General features: G+C 37.4%; 4 pseudogenes; all 4 read left to right on the forward strand.

The window, feature by feature from the left end:
* The window catches only part of LOC131334686 (putative disease resistance RPP13-like protein 1), a 29932-nt pseudogene extending 16582 nt beyond the window's left edge, over positions 1-13350 (forward strand).
* The window catches only part of LOC131332594 (protein transport protein SEC31 homolog B-like), a 105567-nt pseudogene extending 86131 nt beyond the window's left edge, over positions 1-19436 (forward strand).
* Positions 18951-25927, forward strand: part of LOC131334693 (basic leucine zipper 23-like) — a 40190-nt pseudogene continuing 33213 nt past the window's right edge.
* Positions 21796-25656, forward strand: LOC131334690 (putative disease resistance RPP13-like protein 1; annotated as a pseudogene).

Raw genomic sequence — 25927 nt, forward strand, 5'->3', positions numbered from 1 at the left:
GCAGCTCAAAGGCCTAGAATGTTCTTGCTGAGTAGGTCTGGACAAGCTGCTCACAAGCAGCTCAAAGGCCTAGAATGTTCTTGTTGGGCAGACCTGGGTAAGCTGCTTACAAACAGCTCAACGTCTGAGTGGACCCCATCTTTCAGCATGAAGCAAAGCCAATGACAGGTGGCGTACATGCAACCCTTGGAGCTGCTGGTAAATGACTCATGCAGACCTAAGCAAGCTGCTCACAAGCAGCTCACCCAGGTCTACTTTATCTTTTGTTTCTCGATCCTTCTTCCATAAGGAGTCAAGCCCAGAGGATTTGAGGGCCCCCAAGAGGTGCAAGGTCCAATAAAATGGTAGGAAGGCCTGGAGAAGTATTGGTTTTCAACTGTGGTGGGCCCGGAAGGAGTCCATTCAAGCAATAGCTTGAGTGTTGAAGCAGTTCAAATGGCCTGGAAGTGCAGGGACTGAAATTCTTTTTGCCCTTTTGCAAAGAGAAGAAGGATTTCTTAGGACTTTGCTATTTTTTTAGAGTAAAAGGCACGTTTTGTTCAGAGAGCAGCCTCTCATTGGAGCATTTTGAAGCTGCTCAAGCCCAAGCTTTTGCTAGAAGGCCATATGGCAGCCATGCATTGGAGCATTTTGAAGCAGCTCAAGGCCTGTAGCTCCTATAAATCACAGTTTTGGCGGCCTTGGCAATGGTCCACGACCATCAAGCCCACGGCTTACCCAATTTATCTTTCAATTGTCTTTACTTTCCCGTTCAATCTAGCCAAGCCTAGATTTTATTTCATTTCCTTGTAATCAGACTTTGTTAAACCGTTAATAAAGTCGTTTTAATTCTGTTTTAGGCCTTGTTCTACGTTTCTTTCCATTTTTCACACGGTTAGGAAATACTAAGTCCTTATCCCGACAAGGCAAACCACGAACCTCCTCACGGTCTCCACCCTTAGGCCGTGCACTTTCGTCTGATTAGAAGTTAGATTGAGGCTTCCAGGCCTTGATACAAATTTGGGTAGTAGTCCTACCCTAGCATGCCCGCGCTACTCTAGCGGACTTGGTTTTGACACTTTTTGTGGAGAAACAAGTTGAAATCAAGCAGAAGACAAACAATAAGAGGTTTCCTTTAATTCTTATCCCAAAATCTCGACAATAATTCCTTATGGAAGGTATAAACAAATGCAAAAAGGAAAGTATGAATAGAAGGCCGAAATCTTTAAATCTGTCAACTCATAACTCGTAACTCTTCAAATGCAAAAAGGAAAGTAGACCATGTTTTGGATTATCCTAGACCACGTTTGTGGCATTATAGAAGGTATAAATCTGCATATAGAAGTTATAAATTCGTTTTCAAATATATCATTTGAATGTTCTCCGTGATTTCGGGAAATTAGAAATGTGATAAATATTTGTACAATCATTAATTTCCAAATTTAAATCTTTGAAGTAGCAAAGATTAATCTTATTTCCAAATTTTCGGCTTGCTGAGAAGGTATAAGATGGTATGATTGCACTAATTGATCTTATTGATTAAAAAGAAAAAAAAAACGTTTGATCTTATTTGCACTATAAATGTCAACATACTTTCCAAATATATTATTTCAATCCTCTTGTGATTTTGGGTAATTAAAAGGACCATAAATATTTGTACCATCCTTTCTAAATATATCGTTAGCCCTTCTACCTCGTAAATCTCAGCCGTAGAAAAAATGTGTACCGATCGTAGGATCCAAAATGTAGGAGGAAATTTAGGGGATTCAAAAACCACCCTGTCATATTATATAGACTAGAAATTGCCCGTGCCTGAAGGCACAACTCAAACATGGAATTGATACAATGAAGGATCTGTGTTCATTAAGGCCTCTAGAGTTCCTACCCAATTTGTGTCCATTAAGGCCTTCAAAGTTTCTACCCAAAACAGCGCATAAACTTCAACAATTAATTCGAAACCCAACCTAAATTAACTGTGGTGCAATAATATTGACCACCCCTCCAACAATTCTAACTCCTCTAAAAATATTCTATTTCTTGTTAATAAACTTCAAAGAGGGTCTTTCTAACAAATTTCAGTAAATGAAATTTAGAAGGAAAAAACTAACAGTTTACAAAATAAGCGTAACAGTCAAAACAACAAAAAAAGGTATAATCAAATGACATTTCTAATCAAGTCCAATTTTTTTTAGCCTCCAACCTCGCCAGCCGGATCAATGCAGTCGCCCAACGCCACCAGCATCTGAGCCCTAATCCCCTCCAACTCCTTCCTACTCGTCATAAACCTCCAAATCCCTTGCCCGCCCATCCTCCTATAGTAAAACCTCAGCTTCATCAACCTCCCTTCAAGTGCATCCCTTAGTAAAAGGTTTTATCTAATCTACTGAACAAAGGAAACGTGAGTGCACGAATATAAGGTCCAACTCCAACAATGAATGGAAAGCCCTAGCAATAACACGACAATTGAGACTTCTGATGCTAAGATGATTGTGATCAGGTTATTTATACCTATATACAAAGAGCAAAAGACTGTTTGGTATGATCTCGTTTATACACGTTCACAACAAACATGCTCAATCGTGTAAATGAAGAAAGGAAAAATGTATACCTTCGGTTATAGCAAGAACCCCCAAAACTGATGACATAGCTGCAAGAAAAATAAAAAAACATCAGTCTTAGAAGAATCTAGGGCCGTGCGTGGAAGTAGTAGGAAGCTCAGCTTATGGTAGAGATACGTAAAGTGTCCAAAAATTAGGAGGCAACAACATATAGCTCCTGCTTTATAATCTCACAATGAAGTTCAAAACTAAAGAACACAACACCTTTTGAGCGAGCAATACTCTGACTTCCTTCTGCTGACCCAAAATTATTTTTGTCTTCAAACCAGCACCAACTCTCTGTACAATAACACTGACTTTACCCAAGCAAATTAAACTTCTAAGCAAGTATCAATTCTGCATTACTTTTCATTTGCCCAACCCATCCGATTAAACAGCAAATAGGGTTCAATACTTTTATCCCTAAGACAGAAATTACATAGTGTTGGTGTGCATACAATCATACATTCTCTCTCACAAGTGATTGTGAGATGATGTAAGAAAGGATGTAGACTTGAATGTTTGCCTAACATTTTTGTTGTAAGATTCACGTGGAGATATCTTTCCTTGTGTATATCATATTCCTTATTTTCTTTCTCATGGCATTCACTTGTTCACGTTGTTATTTGAGGTTTCTACTTTATGTACTTTGCATTTGTTATGGTGTTCTTAGTGAATGAGGCTGCTTATTATTTTCCATACCTCTTTTTGCAGCATTTGTGTTTGAATCAAAATGGAAGATCTTTTTAAGGAAATTGCCTTGGAAAATGAAAATTGATGAGACGGAGGAAGAAATTGACAATACATCACTTCTGTTATTGAAACACAGGCAAGAAGCTCTAAATAGGGTCAAAAGTTCGATCAATTGCAGTCACTTAGAGATACACTGGCGATTGGATCCTCAGTGATGTTATACTAATCATTTTTCTTCTCTCTTTTTTCTTTCTTGTGCTACGTGTGATCTTGGATTTGCTGGGGGAAAGAAAAGTAGATTTTACATATTCCGTTTTTCAGGCTTACCAAGTAAAATAAATTTCCGACAAATCTAATTTCATTTTTTTTTCTTGGTTTTTTAACTAAAAAATATTGGTTCTTTCGTTACAAATTTGATATTTATATATTTTGCCTTCGCATCTTCTCTCTCCGAAGATCCAAGATCCATTGATTGTAGTGCAATATTTGTAATTAATCTACACTGTTCTGTTGATCAGTATTTGTTGTGGATGGGAATAATTTGAAACATTGGGGATTTGTATGTTGTGTTCAGCTCTACAATGCACCATTAGCGGATTCGGGGGCTTGCCAACTTTAATTAACGTATGACAAGTCGTGTAAGTACTTTTGCAAATACACTCTCTCTCTCCTTGGTTTTCCCAAGTTCAATTTCATGGCCAAATGGTTTTAGTTTGCTAAAGTTTTATTTCTTGATCGATTCCATGTACCAAAAAAAAAAAAAGAGGTGCTAAGGAAAAATAATTTGGTAAAGTTCTTTCAATTAGTGATTGGTTTATGGTATTTTAGGATTAATTGATGTGCGAGTATGCGTCACTATTACAACATTATGGTTTATTGTAGGCAGTGGCGCACCCAGGAATTTGATATAGCGGGGGCACCAATTTTTTTTGTAACCGTTATTACGAGTTACAGTTAAACACATTTACTCCAAAATAATTTTAGCATTCATGATAAATTAACAATTTTAAAGTATATGTATTTTAATAATTAGCTACTTGGGTAAACTTGCGCACCTTGACTATATGCATTATAACATGTTCATCATCTATTTTTCTATTACTAACTCTACTATTACAGTTTTGGGGACAAAAAGTATACAAATGCAATGTAAGGATAAACTCGAACCCCTGAATAGTATAAAAATCAAGATACAAAAAAAAAAAATTTAAAGGACGTGGGGACACGTGACCCCACGTGTCCTATGGTGGGTCCGCCCCTGATTGGAGGAGGAAACCCTGAAAATAGGTGAAAAGGAAATATCGTGTGGGGTTGGTTCACTTCCACCACAAATTCCCGATCAGTTAAAAGTCTTCAAACCATGTGGGGTTGCTCAATAAAAATCTTCAGCACTATTCCTTCCGTCCTCTTTTAGACGTCCACCGCAAATTTCAAATCACTTAGAAGTCTTCAAATCGTGTGGGAATAATCACACTTGGTGGGGTTGCTCAATTGCTAAAAGTCTTCAGCATTATTGCTTCCGTTCTCTTTAAAAGTTCACTACGAGAATCCGTGATTTTTCAAAACAAAAAAATAATTTTTATATATCAATTTTTTAATTTCTTAGAGAAAATTAAAGTCCTCAATGAGCACTTTAATTTGGTGTAAAAAATTTGAAAAATATTGTATAGAAATAAATTTTTTGGGTTTTGAAAATGCATGACTTTCCGTAGTAGACATTTAAAAAGAGTCGGAAGAAGTATAAATTATTGCCAGTGACCCCATTTTTGTCTTTGCTACTTTGGTCAGGCCACCTTGATTTCATTTATTTAAAATATTGCTAAAGTTAATAATTTGTATTTACAAAAGTATTCGCATTGTAATAATCAAAGTTAATAATCTGGCCTCCTGACCAATAATCAAATTTGGACATTTGAATAATCAAAAGTAACAATGTGAGACTTCACATTACTAACTTTAATAACCCTCTAAATAAATAATCAAAAGCTGACTTGACAAGTTTTGATTATTCACTTTTGATTATTACATTGCGAATGCTCTAATGCCCTCTGGGCTAAATATAACATCACATATTTATCAGAGACGGATGGATAATATTTTTTTTTTGATCAAGACAAAAACATATCATATATAACAGAAACAAAGTACAAGGAGAAAATGATAATACTGGTCCGAAAACACTACAAGAAATTACACCATTGCCGATTAAAATTCCCGACTAAAATAAATTTAGTCGCCTAGTATTGGACAATTACCGACTAAAATTATTTAGTCAGGAAATAATAATGTTTGCTGACCAAAAAAAAAATTTAGTCGGCAAATATAAATTTTTCCCTAATTTGAAAAAAACAATAAATGGAAAATATTTTCCGACTAAATAATTTAGTAGGGAATAGGTAATATTTGCCTGCTAAAATTACATTTGGTCGGCGAATATCAATTTTTCCCTTATTTAAAAAAATCAATAAATGAAAAAACATTTCCCGACTAAATAATTTAGTAGTGAATAGTAATATTTGCAGACTAAAATTACATTTCGTTGGCGTATATCAATTTTTTTTCTAATTTACAAAATCAACAAATGAGAAACATTTTCCGACTAAATAATTTAGTATGGAATAGGTAATATTTGCCGACTAAAATTACATTTGGTCAGCGAATATCAATTTTTTTCCCCTTTTACACAAATTTCAAGAAAGAAAATATTTGTTCCAATGGACACTGATCCCGATGCAACCTTTCCCGATCTAAACCGTTCATTTTTTTTCCTTCTTTAATCATAAGATTTTTCATAAATTTTTGGCTCGATCGAGTTAAGGAAAGCTGTCTATCAGCATGCAAATTCTTAAATAAAAAGAATTTTGTTGTCAGATCAAGTGTCTATCCATAGGCGGTTAACTTCATTCTTAGTACGAATGATCTAATTTGTATTACGTCAAAAGAGATGATTTGGATTTTGCCAAAAAAAAAAAGACCTCAAGTAGAGCTTAGTTAGTGCACTATAACACTTAAACGTCTCCGAACGCATTGAATATCTTTCGAACTTAATTAATTAAAAAGTCGCACGGACTCCAAAAAATGACTAAAAAATTAGAATTGAGGAAGTAATAATTAAGGACTGTGCGCAAAAAGAAAGGGTTGGATCACTAAACTCAAACCGAACGTAATCGCGTTGCTTGGGAAGGAGATAGTAGTTGGTGTTGGTGTTGTTGTACGGTGTGGTGTGGTTGCTGTGCTGATCAAGGTTCCGTTCTGTGGTCTTTGTTGCCTCTCGGGCGCCCTTGACATGGCAGCAGTGAGGGTCTTGATCAGCATTTTTGGGCGGCTAAACTTAAGTTCGGCTGTGGATCTGTTGTTTGCTCGTAGGTTTTGCTTTAGTTTTTGTTTACTATTTTTTTTTTGTTGGTTTTCTTCCTCTGCATGGGACTTTCTCTCACTCCTTGTGTGTGTCGTTTTGGTGGGTTTTCTACGTCGTCTTGATGGCTTTTCAAGGTCAGAAACGAGTCTTGTCTGGAATGTTCAATTCGTTTGTGAGTTTAGGTCTCTTTTGCGGTTGCTTTCCTCTCACCTTGGAGGTGGCTACCTGTTCGGCCATTCTCGATATATGTTTTTCATATCAATGAAAGTATCTCTAAAGTTTGACCAAAAAAAAAAAATTTTGGTAAGAACCCTAACCCCCTTATATCTTTTAGAAAAAAATTAAATAGACATCCTATCGGAGTCATCATGGGTTCCACGGAGTTAAATGCTAAGTCTTGGTTATTGGATGGTTTTGCCAATTGTCTTGGTCGATGTCGATGGTAAGCCCTTCATATTCCCATTGACTTGGGCATGCTTGTCTTTGATCCAAAGACTCCGCACATACTTTTTGGAGTAGTCTTTTCTGCCCTTTTCATTTTTGCCCTCCTAGCCCAATATAAGTGTACAAGATCACTCTGCCCATCTATTTTGGTCCCCATTTATTTATTGTTTTTTGTCCCACGTACGTATACCAGGTAATCGATGGGACTAGACCAGTAATGCATTGTTTTCAAAATGTATCTAGTCTTTGAGACCAATTAATTATAAAGCAGAAATACATTTTATAAGTGCATATCTATTTTATAATTAACCTCTTAATTTAGTTATTCTTTGGATTTGTAAATGAAAAGTATCTAACATGTGAATCTAACTTTTGGCCCTAGGAAACAAAATTCCTTGCTCCCCCTAGGTGCAATGAATCTAATTTAATAGGCGACTCGTCGTTAGTGTCGTTATTAGTGTGAAGAAAAATGAAATTATGTATTATTGATCATGTGTAGCTCATTTGCGGGCTTTAGATAATAAAAAGGTTAATAACTATTTGCCTACTAAAGAACCCTTTTTGCACGAAGGCAATTAGCTATAAACTCATATCAAAACATTAGTTTTATTTAGGAATACAGCAAAGCATTTCCTTGTTTTTCAAAATGACTTTTTAATAAAAACATTTTACCTATACTTTTAAGAAATCAATTTTCTCATAGAACATAAGCAAAATCAATAATTCTAACACAAAATCTACTATCACTTCTATCCCCACAAGCATTATCAATTGAACCTCAAATTGTACTATGCAGAGAAACGTTATCATTATGGCCCACACTACAATAGTAACCAAAATGACAAGGGTTTACGAACTTATACATCTCTGTGGGCGAGACAACATTGGCTGGAAATATATAAGAGAACGACATGGTCATCAGTGGCGGGCAAGGATTTTGACCCAAAAGGACCGGCTTAATAGACATATATTTTTGGGAAATTTATATAAATGATCCTCCTAGTTTCACTCGAGTCTCATTTTCGTCCTCCAAGTATATCATGTGGTCGCCGATATCGAGTGATCTTCGATTTTGGTGACAATGCTATGATTGGTAATAAGTGAAATCCTAACGGTTCAGAACAAGCATTATAAAAAATTACTCGGCAGTTATGTTTTACAATTTATACCTTTGATTTACTTGATAGTCAACTAAATCTTATGTTGCACTTATTGTTGCAGAAGCCACACGATCGCGAGAAAATCATTATGATCGAGACCGTTCATTTTGTTACACTTGTTGACTAATTCATCCTCGTAAATTTGTGACTCGATCAGGTTTAGAAAACCCCTTTATCGAGACATGAACTCATAATAAAATAATATTTTCGTTCAAACAATTGTCTAATAAAAACGATCAAACTATAATCTCCGGTAAAGAATGATCTTTAACCCAGTAATAAAACGAAGATAGATGGTTCTAACAGGACAAAAAAACCTCAAGTGGGGCTCGGGTGATAATGGTTCTAATTTGCGTATTTGGAGAAATAGGTTCTGTCTTGCAATATTCTCTTTTAGTGTGTAGGTCCTAAAAAAAAGATTTAGTGCTAACAAGTTTTTTTGTATTTTAAGAAAGTAAATTTAAAAGCTTATAAAAGAAAAGTAAATTTAAAAAATAAGAGTAAAACAGACAAAACCGAATGGTATAAGTATTTTTATTACCGAAAAGAAAACAATATACAGCGGTGGTGGAGTGGCAAGTTGTGTGTGGGATGGACCATATGGCCTTAGGTTCGAGACTTGGGGCTCCATCTTGGAACAAGGGAATCTTACCAAGGCAAATCCCTATAAAAAATGGCAAATTATTTTTCCATTTTGGCGACACCCCCTGATTTTTTTGTAATAACATTTGACGCCACAATGCAATTATTATTGCCGACTAAATATTTAGTCGGCAAAAGTTAACTTTACCGACTAAAAGAGAAACTATGACTGAGTTTTTTAGTCGCTCACTTTTGCGACTAAAAAGGTCACATTAGGCGACTAACCTTTAGTCTGCAATTGTGTTTTTTATTGTAGTGAAATACAACCATAAAAACAAAAAAAAACAAAACAAACCAAAGCTGCGAAGAAACAGAACACCGGTGTCGGACCCACCGAACACACTCGTGAGGGTGGGTGGAGTGGCCAAGAGGAGAGGCCAGGTATGGGCAATGCTAAAGATGGCCCGCTGCACCGACTTGAACACATGCCTGCCGCAACCTACTGCCTTGACGCCGTCACCGTCACGTCACCTTGACCTAGTTCCAAAGAACCAGATCTAGGGTTCTAGATTTGATAGTATCTTTAAAGATCTTAAAGATTTTTGCGTAATTTATATTGACGACATATTGATTTGTTTTCAAAATTATGGAAGATGATGAAAAGAATTCAAAAATACTTTGTGAAAAAATCTAAAAAGCATGAAATTGTTCTATCTCTAAAAAAGATTGAGCTTGAAAAAGAATTAATTGAATTTTTACAACAATAAAGTCTTTTGGTGTAAAATAAATCTCGAACCTTTCTAATGAAAATTTAAGAGCTTATAATGATTTTTCAAAAATAATATACTTTTTTCGAATAGATTTAAAAGTACCAGAATTATAGACACAAATCAGTTTTCTTTTTTCCTTTTTTTGGACCTTTTGAGATAGGAACTTCTCTCAAAATAAAAATAAAAAGTTAACGCTAAAAAAATGCGTAACCTACCCCAATAAGAGGCATAATATTATTAGTTTCCATAAAGTTTTAGGTAAGTTTCCATAAAGTTTTAGGTAAGTTTCCCAAATGTATAGCGTGGTATTCGTAATTTTTTCTATTTTATCCAATGTCTCCCAGAAGGGAGTGATGATTTCTATTGTTAATTGTTTTGTTGGTCCAGCACTCCAACTTTGTTCTGTAGAGTATTTTTTAAGCGGTGTGCCAGTGGCTTTCAATAAGGAGAAATACATTTGTTCCCCTAATAAAAATACATTTCCTCATATAAAAATATTAGTACATTTATTCCATATATTCCAGTCTTCTGCCAATCAATGCCCTCAATTCACTGCATGAATAATAAAAATAGACATATTCATTCCATTGATAGATTCCGCTCACCCACATAACATAAAGTTGCAGAGGCTTCCAATCTTGGTTTCCTGCACTCTTAATTTGCTACCCCCACCCTCTTGTGATCTCTTTAGTTTGCAAAAAACAGAAAAAAACATATGGCTGGAGAAGCACTTCTCGGCTCTGCATTTGGAATGCTGATCGACCGTTTGGCTTCCCCCAAGCTCATTAACTTCTTCCGGGGTCGAAAGCATGACGAAAGGCTCCTCAAGAAGCTGAAGTTGAAGTTGCTTGGACTTAATAAGGTGCTCAATGATGCAGAGGACAAGCAGATCAATGATCGAGCTGTGAAAGAATGGCTGGACGAGCTTAAAGGTGCCGTTTACGATGCCGAAGACTTGGTGGATGAGATTGCTACTGAGGCTTTGCGGTGCAAGGTCGAAGCCGAGTACCAAAGCGGCCCAAACCAGGTACAGTCTCTGATCTCGTCCTTCACTAAATTATTTGACAATGAGATAGAGTCCAAGTTAGAGAGGATGATTGAGATATTGGAAGATTGTACGGAAGAAAAAGACGTCCTTGGTTTGAAAGAAGTTGCTGGACGGAATTGGTCCCAAACCAGGTTGCCAACAACTTCTTTGGTGGATGAATCCTGTGTTTATGGACGGCAGAATGACAAAGAAAAGTTAATGAAATTGTTGCTGTCTGATGGAGAAAGTACCTATAAGGTAGATGTGATTCCAATTGTTGGGATGGGTGGGGTGGGCAAGACCACCCTTGCTCAACTTTTGTACAACGATGGCAGATTGGATGGGCACTTTGTTCAGAAAGCATGGGTATGTGTCTCTGACGTATTTGATGTTTCAAGGGTCACACTAGCAATTGTTGAGGCAGTCACTGAGAGGGCTTGTTATACAAAGGACCCAAACTTGCTTGCGGTCAAGTTGAAGGAATCATTGAGTGGGAAAAAATTTCTTATTGTCTTGGATGATGTTTGGAATGAGAACTATGACAATTGGAATGCCTTGATGACTCCTTTCATATTTGGAGCACACGGGAGTAAGATTATCGTTACAACGCGCAATGAGAGCGTTGCGTCTATCATGCAAACAGTTCCTATTCATGGTTTGCAGAGATTACCGGAGGAAGATTGTTGGAAATTGTTTTCCAAACATGCATTTGAGAAGGGAGATTGCAATGACCATCCTAATCTTGAAAGGATTGGTAGGAAAATAGTGAGAAAATGTAAAGGCTTGCCTTTAGCTGCAAAAACACAGGGTGGTCTTTTGCGCTCCCAACGAGATCTTAAGGATTGGAATAATATACTGGAGAGTGCCATATGGGAGTTATCAGAGGAGAAGAGCAACATCCTTCCAGCATTAAGATTGAGCTATCATTACCTCCCATCCCATTTGAAAAGATGTTTTGCCTACTGTTCCATATTTATTAAGGACTATGAATTCACCATGAAGGAATTAGTCTCAATTTGGATAGCAGAAGGTTTTTTGGTGAAGCCCAAGAATAATAAAGTAGTGGAAGAAGAAGGTTATGAGTGCTTCCGGGAATTGTTTTCAAGGTCATTTTTTCAAAGATCAAATGCTAATGATTCTTTGTATGTCATGCATGATCTTGTTCATGATTTGGCTCAATATGTGATGGGAGATTTCTGTTATAGGCTAGAGGATGGCAAGCCACACAATATTGCTGAAAAGGTACGTCATTTCTCTTATCTTCAACATATAGTTCATGGCTTTGAGGACTTCAAGGGAATTAGGGAGGCTAAGTGTTTAAGAACTTTCCAACCATTAAATCATAGAGGTATTGGCGAAAAGTGGTTGAGCAAAAAGGTTGTGGATGTGATTTTGCCGAGATTGACACGCTTACGGCTGCTGTCATTGGGGAATTGCATGATTAAGGAATTGCCTCATTCAATTGGCGATATGATACATCTACGATTTTTGGACCTCTCCTTCAACCTATTCAAGGAGTTGCCGAAATCAGTTTGTACGCTGTATAATTTAGAAACATTGTTGTTAGTTGGTTGTTATCATCTTACAACATTACCCGCAGATATTGTAAAACTGATTTCATTGCGTCATTTTGATTTAGGCGGAACCAACTTAAAAGAGATGCCGGTGAATATAAGTAGGTTGAAAGATCTCCGACAATTAACGGTTTTTGTAGTAGGAAAGTTCGCAGGTGTTAATGAGTTGGGACAGTTAAATTGTCTTCAAGGATCAATCTCCATCTCAGAATTACAAAATGTAAAGAGCAGCAACGATGCATTGGAAGCAAGGATGAGTAAGAAAAAGCACCTTGATAAGCTAGCGTTGGAATGGTATGGCACTACAAAGGATTCACAGAATGCAAGAGAAGTACTTGAAAACCTAGAGCCACATACAAATGTGAAGCACCTTGAGATAAATAACTATGGAGGCACAAGATTTCCTACATGGTTAGGAGATCAATCGTTTTGCAATATGTTGTCTTTACGTCTGGAGAATTGCAACAATTGTTTATCCTTGCCGCCACTTGGTCAATTGCCCTCTTTGAAGGAGCTTACCATTGCATCGATGCTGGAAATAACGAACGTGGGCCATGAGTTTTATGGAGATATTAGTTGTTTAAGCAAACCGTTTCAATCCCTGGAGACTCTACGGTTTGAGAATTGCTTTTTCTTGCCCCCACTTGGTCAAATGCCCTCTTTGAAAGAGCTTACCATTGAAAGCATGCCGGGAATAACGAGCTTGGGTCGTGAATTTTACGGGGAGGGTGGTTCTTTAGGCAAACCGTTTCAATATCTGGAAACTCTACGTTTTGCGGAAATGTCCGGGTGGGTGGATTGGTGTATATTAGATGCCGGAGAGTTCTCTCAGCTTAAAAAGCTGGAGCTAATCACGTGTCCCAAGCTGATTGGACACTTACCGACGAAGTTGCCTTCTCTGGTGGGACTTAAAATACAGGATTGCCCAGAACTTGTGGCTTCACTTCCGAACACTACTTCTCTACGTCGGCTAGAGTTGTATATATGGATGCCAAGGGATGCAGTTGCAGTGGCAAGGTGTGTCTTCTGTAGAATACCTGAGTATTTCAGACCTTGCAAGTTTGGAGGAATTTCCAAGCGAGCTGGTAACACTAACAAATCTGAAGTCCCTGATTGTAGGGAATTGTCCAAGGCTATATGTCCCACTATCTGACGAGATGAGCCACTGTAACATGTTCCTTGGATGGTTGGACTTGTATGGGTGTGAGAGTCTCAAATCCATCCCACTAGGTTTATTCCCAAAGCTTCGATCTCTACAAATTACGGGTTGTACAAATTTTGAGACCCTTATTCTCGAGGGTTGCAAAAATATGTCTTCTTTACGGGTCCAGCATTGCGAGAAACTGAAGGCTCTACCAGAACAAATGCACACCCTCCTTCCATCTCTTGAAAGGTTATATTTATATGATTGTCCAGAAATTGAGTCTTTTCCGGGAAGGGGTCTGCCCTCCAAATTAGGTCTTCTTCGTATCAACAATTGCAAGAAACTTCTTGGCGGCCGAAGAGATTGGGGTTTGCAAACACTACCCTCTCTTACAGGCATTTATCTGGGCGGTGAATCTGAAGATGTGCTGGAGTCGTTCCCCGAGGAGGGGCTGCTGCCCTCCACTCTTACAGATCTCGGCATCAAAGGTATGCGGAATCTCAAATCACTCAACGGAAGGGGCCTTCAACCTCTTGGCTCTCTCGAACGCATGGAGATTCACAATTGCCCTCAGCTCCAATCCTTTTCGGTAGAGGGGCTTCCCACTTCCCTTTTAGAGCTGGAAATTCGGGGCTGTCCATTGCTGAAGCCTCGTTGCCGTAGGAAGGAAGGAGAAGACTGGCCCAAGATTTCTCACATCCCTCTTATATTCGTCGATGGTGAACCAATCAGCGAATAATTCTATTCCAACTCATCTTCTGTGATTCCAAGAAAAATTCGACCTGTCATTATTTGATTCCATTCATCTTCTGTTATTAATTCTCCAGCTAGCCACTATTAATTTCTCATCCCCTTCTCTTTGCCTTTGCATGCGGAAGTATGGACTTCCATTTCCATTTCTTTTCCTCATAATTTTTTTTAGCTATTTCTTTATTTTGGACCTACAACTGCTAAAAAGGTGATCTAATTGGCCTTGGTCTGCTATTTTCTTTTTTAAAAAACTTGGGATTACGCGAAGACCACAACTTTCCAACATTATTACTTGGTTTTCAATTTCCTGAGTTTGGAAGTTAGCTGACTGATAACAAACAGCTAGAGGCATGTACAGCTATGCAGGTTTGATCTCATCTTTTTTCAGTATGTGCGCATTGTATTCTTTTCTGCCTTGAAAATTATAGTTTTCTAAATAGTGATGGGAATATTAACAAGGATTTTTTTTCAAAAGATGTACAAAATGTTTCTTAATTGTACAAATCAACGTAGAATTGCCTTTCAATTGGTGCCATGGTGGTGCAGTCCGCTTGGTTAAGTGCTGAGCTACACAAGGTCTGAAATTTCTTTTGAAAAAACCTTAAGGTCTGACTGAGTAACATATTTCAGAATATTTTGGACCCTTCCCTTGAGTAGTTTAGCATTTTTCACTTGCATTTTGCCTTCCACTTGATTTTGTTGTATCACTTTCTATTATAAAACTACTTGGTCCTTCTATAGAGCATCTAACCTACTACATATTTCTCCAATTCAGTGGTTCATTTTTCTAGGTTGGTGTTCTACTCAACATAAGCTCTTTCAGAATCACAAAATCTCAATCATGTGGCTGTTATTTGATATAAGCTTACAACATGGCTTCTAAAAGCGGGCAGATCTTGGGTGGCCAAATTGTATGAAGTGATGGCTGTTCATTTAGGTCGTGTGTGGATTATGACTTTGTGGAGGGAAGTGCTCGTATCACTTTGGCATTACATGATTGTGATCAAACCACTTTCCAGTGTGACACGGAGAAAATGAAGTTAGGTATGTAAGTCTGAGGTGCTGCTATTTTTATGTCTGTCTCATTACAAATTGTGGGCTACCATAGCCCCGGGGTGGATAGGGGCGGCCCGAAAAATAATGTTTTGATTTGAAAATTTGAAGAGTCGCCACCCGGATTTATGGTTCGCTACCTGAGAAACCGTTTTGATTGAAAATGATTGATTGAATTTGAAAACCAGAGATTCGTTTGAGGATTCGGAAGCCATATTACGAGGGAGGAAGGGTTTTACGGCACCTCCCTCACCCGATTTAAAATTGGTCTCTACTAAGCATTTGAGGGATTTTTGAAAATATTTTTTGTTGCATTGTCTATCTAATAATCAGTTAGCACATGCTGAAAAATACATCAAGTAAAGAAGTGCTTGATTGTGATGGTGTGCAATATATATTTATCAAGTAGTGCAAGATATGAAGTGATGCATGTAAAATGCAGATCTGTTTGAGATTACTCCCGAGCGCTTGGGAACGCACTCCTGAGCGCTCAGGAGTACTGCTGCTCCATCTTGTAAATTTTTGTTAGACAAAAATACAGCAATATATGGTACTAATGAAATATTAGCTAATGCTCAGCAAAAAGTTCGAACTGCCAAGAACTGGTCCTAGCCATCCAGACTCCGCATCATAGCATCTTGAAATTAAAATTAAACTGGCTTTGCATAATCCCGACTACTTTTGAAGTTAACAAGAGCATTAAGAGCAGAATTTTCAAGGGAACTATGGTTTTCCATGCAGATATAGATGCATCGCTTTCATTTTGTTCAATGAAAAGCAAGAGCTTCTGGAAATAACCGTAGAACTAAATTACTTTCAAAAATGTGAAAGAGATACCATAAATCTATGAAAATCCCATTTTCCCTTGAGCATTCAACTGAAAAATGCAAAAATATAACCAAAATCACTCCTGAGCGCTCAGGAGTACTACAAAACCAATTTGAAAACTTTCTTTGCAACTCTTTTTCCTTGATTTTATATCAAGATCATTCTACTACACTTCCATTATGATGCTCTAAAGTGGGCTGAATGACCTCCCTCAGAAGGATTGAGACCTTTTCAGTTTGAAATTAAGAAAGTAGAAGAAATCTACCTTCTTGAGTGAATTCTTGCTTCTTGAATGAACTTCGAAGGTGGAAACTGGTGGAAAAATTCTAAGAACAAAGACTTCACACCACTCCTAATTTTTGGAATTTTCCTTGAAAACATTGGAAATTGCCTTGATTTTAGAGAATGATTTTCTTTTGCAAAATATTTTTTTTTTTTTGAAAATGAGAGAGTATAGATACAGTATTTCGTGGTGGCTTTCTGGTATTTTCTGGTGGTCCAAAATGCAACATTGGAGTTGCTATTTATAGGCCAAGGGAATTTGAATTTGAATTTTGAAATTTAATTATAAAACAATATAAAAATATTTGAAAGGACATGAAATAGCATAATTTGGTCTTCTGCTGGTTCTGTTGAAAAACACTATAGCAAAGACCGAATATTGAACAAAACATTACCATGTGCTTCTAAAAAAAGCTGGGAATTTAAATTCCCATGGAAAATCTATTGACCTGAGCGCTCAGGAATGAGACAAAATCTGAGTTTTTTAAAGATACGTCCTGAGCGCTTGGGACTCAATTATTTGGATTAAAATTGATTTTTGATGAACTCAAGAAGCAAGGTTCACCATAACCGAGGCACACATCGTTCCCAAATTCATCATCGGGAGACCAAAAAGCCGCAAATCAAGGGTTTTTAATAGGTTTAAATTGGGGTGTCTACACAAATTCAGCGACATTTTCCTTGGATTTCTGCTTTTATTCATCCTGTTTGTAAGAGCTGGAGCGAAAGTGTAATGGGCCTACTCTTTTCTATCTTAATTTTTTTTGCAGCAATTAATTATATTGTAGCCCCCATTTGGATGTTAATGTTCTACATTTGGTACTTGCTTTGAATGGACACGTTAAGTTCCTCTCATAATCCACTTTATATACGAGAAAGAGGATAACTAAATTAGTTCTCTTAATATGAAAGAGGTACGCACACAGCTATTTTTGGTTCGTACTGTGAGGATTAACTTGTGATCCTTGGAGTCACTACCACATAGTAGTCGAGATTGAATACAACGCGGACAGATTCTCTTGTGGAAACTTAGAATTTATGCAATCACTATCATTTCTTGGAAGTGATGCATATCTGCTAGACTTAACAGATGTTTATAGATGTACATGAACCCTACGTTGTTTTTCATAGTATTGTAGGATTCTGAACTTTAAACTGCAATTATTTGAGATTGATCCACCTCTTGATTTAGACCAAGCAAAAAAGGGGGAAAAGAAGAGAGAAATAGATGTTTATTTAATTGCTGATTCTGATATTCCTGAAGCACAACTTTTTTTAATGTACTTGAAGTTTTGTATTATGGGCATCGAAGGCTTTCGAGTTCTGATTTACGTTTCAATTTTGGAGTTTGGTACCTGATTAGATAGATCATAGATCATAGTTACTGCTTTTGTAGAGAGGACATGATGAAAGAGTGTGGGAGAATACTCATAAAATTGGGCCTCAAAAGAAAGTTTCGGGTATATATCCAGCTGGGCTGGATGTGTTTGACCTATTGCAATTGTAACTAGATTACATAGATTCCTACTTTTACTTCTAGTTTTGTATTTGGTACTTTTTTATGTTATAAGAAGAGCCACCTCAGGCTTACTATTTCCATATTAGGGAGTTTGATGGATAGTTTGTTTTGAGTTTTCTACCTTGATCTTCGAAGTGAAATAAGCTCTTCTACTATTTGTCCGAAGTGGGGCTTCGTTGTTGCAACGTGTTTTCCAGCTGATGATTTTGTGTCGCTATTATGGCAGAGAAAGAAGTACCCAAGTCTTTGGCTTTCGACAACTTTCAGTCACAAGCAGGACACGCATACGGTGCTGGTCCATCCAGTTTTGGCACAGTTGAGGCCCCTCAACATTAGTACTAGGTGCTTAATCTTTTATCATTTTGACCATTTTGACTCACAGAACTACTAATTTTCAGCAACTGTCTAACTTTAAAATCTGTACTACTTTGCTTCTAGTAATATTTTCAATCTTTTAGTAGTTTGTCTCTTCTTTATTCTGTAGGAAACAATACCATCGCAACAGAAACAAAGCATTCTAACGGATCCTTATGGTTATGGGGAAAATTACCAACAGTCATTCAGCTATTCATAGGGGAGAAGATATGGTGCTCCTGCCCCATATCTGCCCGTACCACAGCCTCAAATGTTTGTGCCATCCCAAGCACCTCAAATTCAACAGGTACTTTCATAGTTGGGTTTAATTCCACTAGGGGAGTACAAAGTTTCTCGTACTAAAAGAATCATGATAGTGTCTTCCATAGTAGTTAGCTTGCTTTGCTGAAAGATTTATGTCCTGCCATAGTGCTTATTGCTACTTAAAAGATTTTGGGTTAGCTATAAATCTTGCAGACAGAAATCAAATTCTCAACTTTGAAGCTTTACAACTCTGATGATTGTTTGCCAGAACTTCTGGTGTTTGAGATTGTAATAGCATGAGCCTGCTGTTCCTTAGTTTCACTTAAATAATTTCTTCCTATTTTTTTTTCTCTTCCATCAATTTACTTTAATGTACTTTCCAACTGTCACTTAAAAGAAGGAAATTAGGCTGCAAACTCTGATTCTGTTGAGCTGTTTATACATTTTATACCAGATGAACTTTGATACACCACCGGTAACCCCTCAGACTACAGTAAAACCGCTCGTCCCTGAAACCCCTCCTGTGTTGAGGAATGTGGAGCAATAGCCGCAGCCGACATTGGGTTCTCCTGTGCAACTTACCATTAGCGACTCGGATGAGTGCAATTTCTGGCTTGCAACAGTTAAACAAATGATCAAGACTCGGCAAAGTGTGTGATGAATTGGAAAGGTAAATTTCATTCAGCATTAAAATTGGAGTTTGAAACTCATCGCTTGTGGTTCTCTACCGGGGCTCTGATACCTTTATATATACAAAAACTCGCATTTTCAGTTAGGTTACATCAGGCTTATGGTTCCAATTTCTTGGTGTTTTAAAAGCAGTAAACAGATTGAAGTTCTCAGGACATTCGTCGTCTTTGCTGTTTGGTTTACAGACATATTTTGTAGTGTTTAGAAAATATATATAAGAATTAGTCATAATTTTTTTGTCCACAGTCTACGCATTAAGTTGCTTTGGGTGATTAGCTTCCAACTTCTTGTCCCTAGCTTGTGTGTTTGGGAGGCCATTGATTTGTACTTCTAATGACTGTTGGATAAAATTAATCCCTGTTTAGTTTTGTCCATTGGTGAGCTCTTTCTAGACCCACTTTGATTTTCGGACCTCTATCATTTTTGGAGATTGTTGTGATCATTAAGTCCACCAAATTTCATGTTGGTCGGATAGCAACCAAACACATGGTAGTTACATATTTATCTTAGAGAAAATGTGTTCAATCAATTGTGGCGAAGGTAGATCTAAAAAAATTGGGGTGATTAATATCTATTTCATCACTATGATTTTTGGCCTGAACTAAAATGCTAGCACTAGCATTGAAGTGGGCTTGAAAAGGGCCCATAAGTGGGGAAACCTGACCGTTGAGATTCATCTCTTTTTTCCTTTGAGCCTTTTTTTTTTTTTTCTTTCTAAACCGTTGATTTGAACATGTTTGGTGATAATTCAAGACAATGAGTTTGGGGGAAAGGAAGGGGAAAAAACCTTCCAAGTTTTCGATGTGTTCTTTTGTACCTTTTATTCAAGGCTTGGAATATTTTTATATATATACCTGGTCCAACTCATATATTGTAATTAAGATTTTTGGTCAATATGACATTTTTTTCTCTTCTCTTTTACGAGATTTTCACCAAATAGTCTATGTTGGAAGGTTCAACACGAATTATATTTTTAGGATGAGATTATCCGTAGGTCATGATGGTAGAGACCATTCATGCAAAATGTAAATTTCATGGTTACATCCCCAACTATTTGATCAAATTACATTTGTTTTGTCTCATAAGAAGAAACTTAAATTTGTCTTTAAATACTTGAGATTTTTGGATTGTAAGACTCTTCACCGGTATCCTCGAGAACAACCAAATAGTCAATCTTGGTATTATATTCCTCATTTTCTTTCTGATGGAATTCACTTGTTCTGAGGTTTTCACTTCTTGTACTTACCGATTCGTCAAGGTGTTCATAGTGGATGAGGCTGCTAATCATTTTCCATACCCTATTTCGTGGTATGTGTGCTTGAATCAAAATGAAACTTTCAAGGAAACTGCCTCGAAAAAATAAAATTAATGAGATAGAGAAAGAACTTGACAATAGATCACTTCTAATATTGCAACACAGGCAAGCAGCTCTAAATAGCGTCAAAACTCAAAAGTTCGATCAATTGCAGTCGCTTAGAAAAAAGTTCGATCAATTGCAGTCCTAGAAATTCACTGACAATTGGGTCCTTAGCGATTCTGTACTTTTCATTTGTCTTAATGTACCACAAGCTCTGTGTAACTACTTTTGCAAATACACTCATCACTCTCTCTATTTTTCTCAAGTTCAAGTTCAATTTCATGGCCAAATGGTTTATTAGTTTACAAATCAAATCCATGTACAACTGGAGGTGCCGAGGAAATTACTCCTATTTGGTAAGCTTCTTTCGATTAGTGGTCAATGAGTGTGGTTTGTTTGCATAATAATAATGTTCACTATTACAAGTATTTACAACATTGTTGTTTACAGCAAATGGGAGATGAACCTAACCCTGGAAAAAGGGCTTAAAAGGAAATACCGTGTGAGTTTGGTTCACTCCCTCCACAAATTCCCAAACACTTGTAGTTAGGATGGTTATTAAACCGTGTTGGGTTCCTCCAAAAATTGCTAAAAGTCTTCGGTGCTCTGAATTATTGTCCGTGACCCCATTTTTGGCCTTGCAGCTTTATTTTGATCAGATCACCTGCTTAACTTCAGGCCATGTTTCCGCTAACCAAAATATTATAGATTACGGTCCCGTTCTGCTAAGGTTCTTGTTTTTTAAATACTTATTTCTCACTTTATGATACATGTTATTCTCTCATAATGCATTACTTTTAATTCAAAAAATAAGTTCTTATTCAAATAATAAGTACTTATTTTGGTTTTGTCTTTTTCAATTTTTTTTTTTTTCAGTCTTTGTGAATTTTATGCCAAACTTTTTGTGCTGTAAAAAGAGGAGATGAATCTCCCCCTCTTTTCCTGCAAATAGGAGGTAACCCAGAAAAAAGTCGCAAAACGAAAAAGGAAAAAGCCGTGTGGGGCTAGTAATTCTCTTCCACCACAAATGTCCATTTATGGGAAGCAAATTTTTAATTGCTCAATTGTCACGTTGATAACTTTATTTTGGTCGATTGATTTTGGGGCCTATTACAGATTACTAGGGCCGATTTTTCTTTAAAAAAAATATTCTAACATTTCAACCAAACTTTGGAGTCCAATTGCTTTTTTCAAATTGCTTTGACAATGGAAGGTTGTAAATGTACTGCCAAACCAAAGGAGCAATTTTTTTTTTTTTACAAAAAACATGGAATTATTTTAGGACAGGGATAATGCCACGACTAGTTTGTTTTAGTGCCACAAACTTGTACAGTATGTAACAGGACGATCTTGCCATTGTAATTCAAAGCAACCAAGTCGGAATTCAGCTCGTCTTTTTGACCTTCTCTCACCTCGAAACAACTCCCCTTTTCCTCTGTTCTCTCTGTCGACCCACCGCCTCTCCGATCCACGACCACCCCCTTTTCTCCACCGCCGCGTCGTTGCACATTGTCATCTAATCGATAGCATTCTCGAGTTGCCAAAGCAAATTCCCAGTTTCAAATACGTTCTCGTTCGCAACCTCAGTTCAGAGAAGGGGGGAAAAAAAATTTATTGGTTCTCGACTTCGCTTCGAAGAGTTCGAACCCGATTCCCAACTTTGAGACACAAACCTTCACAAATATTCATTTCGACAAGCAAAGAATAGTTTAATCCAGAGGAACCTTTGCATATTTTCATCTCTCGTTCAAAATTGTTCGCCTCCTCAAGCTAAATTGGAAGCACTCCTATCAGCTAGACTGAAAAGATAGTTTGGAGACTTTGCAATCGACTTTCTTGTTTGGGTCATCGTTGAGTGGGGGTGTGTGACGGAGGGGCTCGTGATCATCGGAATTCAACAACAGGGTTTCTGAAATGGAGGGAGAGGAAGAGAGAGGGGGAAGGGGAGGGGGGAGAGAGAGAGAAGGGGAAAGAAAGCCGCCAAGCCGGACTGTTGCGAATTGAGGGTAAACTCGTCACTTTGTATGAGGTGGTCGTGGCACCATAAAAACTTGTCGTGGCATTATCTCTTGCATTTTAAGTATTTATCTCGAAAGAGATTGTTGAGCTTGAAAAAGAAGCAAGTGAATTTTTAAAACAATATAAAATCTGTCCTAACAATAAAGTTTTCATTAATAATTTCTAATGAAATTTTAATAGCTAAAAATTATAGTCACAAATCATTTCCTCTTTTTATATAGGACTTTTTGAGATAGAAACTTTTCTCAAAAAATAAAAAGTTACTCATTATTATTATTATTATTTGTTTCCACAAAGTTGTAGGTAAGTTTCCAACATGTATCGCTTGGCATTCATTTTTTTCTATTTTATCGAATTTTGTAATATTACATGTAATATATTCTAATATAATATTCTTAATTTTCTTAAAATATTTTGATTATTCAATGAAAAAATAATTAAGGTGAGAAATATAATACACATGAGTTTGTCTTTTCATTGTAAAAATAAAATGTAAAATGTCTAAAATATTCTCTTTAATTTGCATTCTGTCACAATTTCGTCATCTAGTTTATTGGTTTCTTGGTTCAGCACACTAAATTTTCTCTGTTTTCTTTTAAGCAAGTGCCAGTGGCTTTCCATTAATTGTAAAAAAAAAAAGAGTCAAAAAGACATTCATTCCATAAATGGATTCAGCTTAGCCTTATAAGGTTGCAGAGGCTTTCAGTCATGGTTTTCCTGCACTGTTTGTTTCCCTACCATCTTGTGAAGCATAAGAACAGAAAAAAACATGGCTGGACAAGCACTTCTCGGGGCTGCATTTTCAGTGCTGCTCGACCGTTTGACTTCCCCCAAGCACGTCAAGTTCTTCCGGGGTCGAAAGCATGACGAAAGGCTCCTCAAGAAGCTGAAGTTGAAGTTGCTTGGACTTAATAAGGTGCTCAATGATGCAGAGGACAAGCAGATCACTCATCGAGCTGTGAAAGAATGGCTGGATGAGCTTAAAGATGCCGTTTACCACGCCGAAGACTTAGTGGATGAGATTGCTACTGAGACTTTGCGGTGCAAGGTGGAAGCTGAGAACCAAAGTGGCCCAAACCAGGTACAGTCTCTGTTCTCGTCCTTCACTAAATTATTTGACGTTGAGATAGAGTCCAAGTTAGAGAGGATGATTCATGAATTAGAAGATTTTACGAATGAAAAAGACGTACTTGGTTTGATAGAAGTTGGTGGACGGAATTGGTCCCAAACCGGGTTGCCAACAACTTCTTTTGTGGATGAATCTTGTGTTTATGGACGGGAGAATGACAAGGAAAAGATAATGAAATTGTTGCTCTCAGATGGAGAAAGTAGTAATGGGATAGATGTGATTCTGGTTGTTGGGATGGGTGGGGTGGGCAAGACCACCCTTGCTCAACTTTTGTACAACGATGGTAGATTGGATGGGCACTTCGTTAAGAAAGCATGGGTATGTGTCTCTGACGTATTTGATGTTTCAAGGGTCACACTAGCAATTGTTGAGGCAGTCACTGAGAAGGCTTGTGATACAAAGGACCCAAACTTGCTTGCAGTCAAGCTGAAGGAATCATTGAGTGGGAAAAAGTTTCTATTGTCTTGGATGATGTTTGGAACGAGAACTATGACAATTGGAACGCCTTGATGACTCCTTTCAGATTAGGAGCACACGGGAGTAAGATTATCGTTACAACGCGTAATGAGAGCGTTGCATCTATCATGCAAATAGTTCCTATTCATGGTTTGCAGAAATTACCAGAGGATGGTTTGCAGAAATTACCAGAGGAAGATTGTTGGAAATTGTTTTCCAAACATGCATTTGAGAAGGGAGATTGCAATGCACATCCTGACCTTGAAAGGATTGGTAAGGAGATAGTGAGAAAATGTAATGGTTTGCCTTTAACTGTAAAAACATTGGGTGGTCTTTTGCGCTCCCAACGAGATCTCAAGGATTGGAACAACATACTGGAGAGTGCCACATGGGAGTTATCAGAGGAGAAGAGTAATATCCTTCTAGCATTAAGATTGAGCTATCAGTATCTCCCCTCGCATTTAAAAAGATGTTTTTCTTACTGTTCCATATTTTTTAAGGACTATGAATTCAACATGGAGGAATTGGTCTCAATTTGGATAGCAGAAGGTTTTTTGGAAAAGCCCAAGAATAATAAGACAGTGGAAGAAGAAGGTTATGAGTGCTTCCGCGAATTGCTTTCAAGGTCATTTTTTCAAAGATCAAATGCTAATGATTCTTTGTATGTCATGCATGATCTTGTTCATGATTTAGCTCAATATGTGATGGAAGATTTCTGTTTTAGGCTATGGGATGGCAACCCACATGGTAATGCTGAAAAGGTGCGTTATTTCTCATTTGTTCGAAGTAGATTTTGTAGTTTGGAGAAGTTCAAGGAAATAAGGGAGGCTAAGTGTTTAAGAACTTTCCTACCATTGGAGGGTAGAGGTGATTTAATCGAGTTGAGCAACAGGGTTGTGGATGAGATTTTGCCAAGACTGACACGCTTACGGCTGTTGTCATTGTCGGAATATGGGATTGGAGAATTGCCGTATTCAATTGGCAATTTGATACATCTACGCTTTTTGGACCTTTCTTGGGCCCAAATCAGGGAGTTGCCAGAATCAGTTTGTACACTGTATAATTTAGAAACATTGTTGTTATTTAAATGTGATCTTCTTACAATATTACTAGCAGATCTTGTAAAACTGATTTCATTGCGTCATCTTGATTTAAGCGGAACCAACTTAAAAGAGATGCCAATGAATATAAATAGGTTGAAAGATCTCCAGCAATTAACTGTTTTTGTAGTAGGAAAGTGCACGGGTATTAGTGAGTTGGGAGAGTTTCGTTGCCTTCGCGGGACGATCTCCATCTCAGGATTGCAAAATGTAGAAAGCGGCAACGATGCATTGGAAGCAAAGATGAGTGAGAAAAAGCATCTTGACAAGCTAGCGTTGGAATGGGATAGCGCTACAGAGGACTCACAGAATGCAAGAGATGTACTGGAAAAGCTAGAGCCTCATACAACCTTGAAGCACCTTGAGATAAAAAACTATGGAGGCACAAGATTTCCTACTTGATTAGGAGATCAATCGTTTTGCAATATGGTGTCGTTACGTTTGGAGAAATGCGAGAATTGTTTTTCCTTGCCACCACTCGGCCAAATACCCTCTTTGAAAGAGCTTACCATTGCAAGGATGCCGGGAATAAGTGTCACACCCCGATCTCGCGCGACCCGAGCACGTGAGTTCTAAAACAAACTCCATATAACAATAAAAGAATATCTTTATGGAAAGGTCCAAGTCAAATGTCATAATACCAAATCAAATCGCGCCTCTAGGTGACCTAATTTTTATAAAAAAAAATTGGAAGGGAGTGTTTGTTTCAAGGGCTTTTTCAAAATGGTCAACACCAATAAAAAGAAAACCCGGAAGTTTTTACCATAAAGACCAATGAGGCTTTGAGGCTTCCCACCT

This window comes from Rhododendron vialii, chromosome 7a (assembly GCF_030253575.1).
Source record: "Rhododendron vialii isolate Sample 1 chromosome 7a, ASM3025357v1".
NCBI lineage: Eukaryota > Viridiplantae > Streptophyta > Magnoliopsida > Ericales > Ericaceae > Rhododendron > Rhododendron vialii.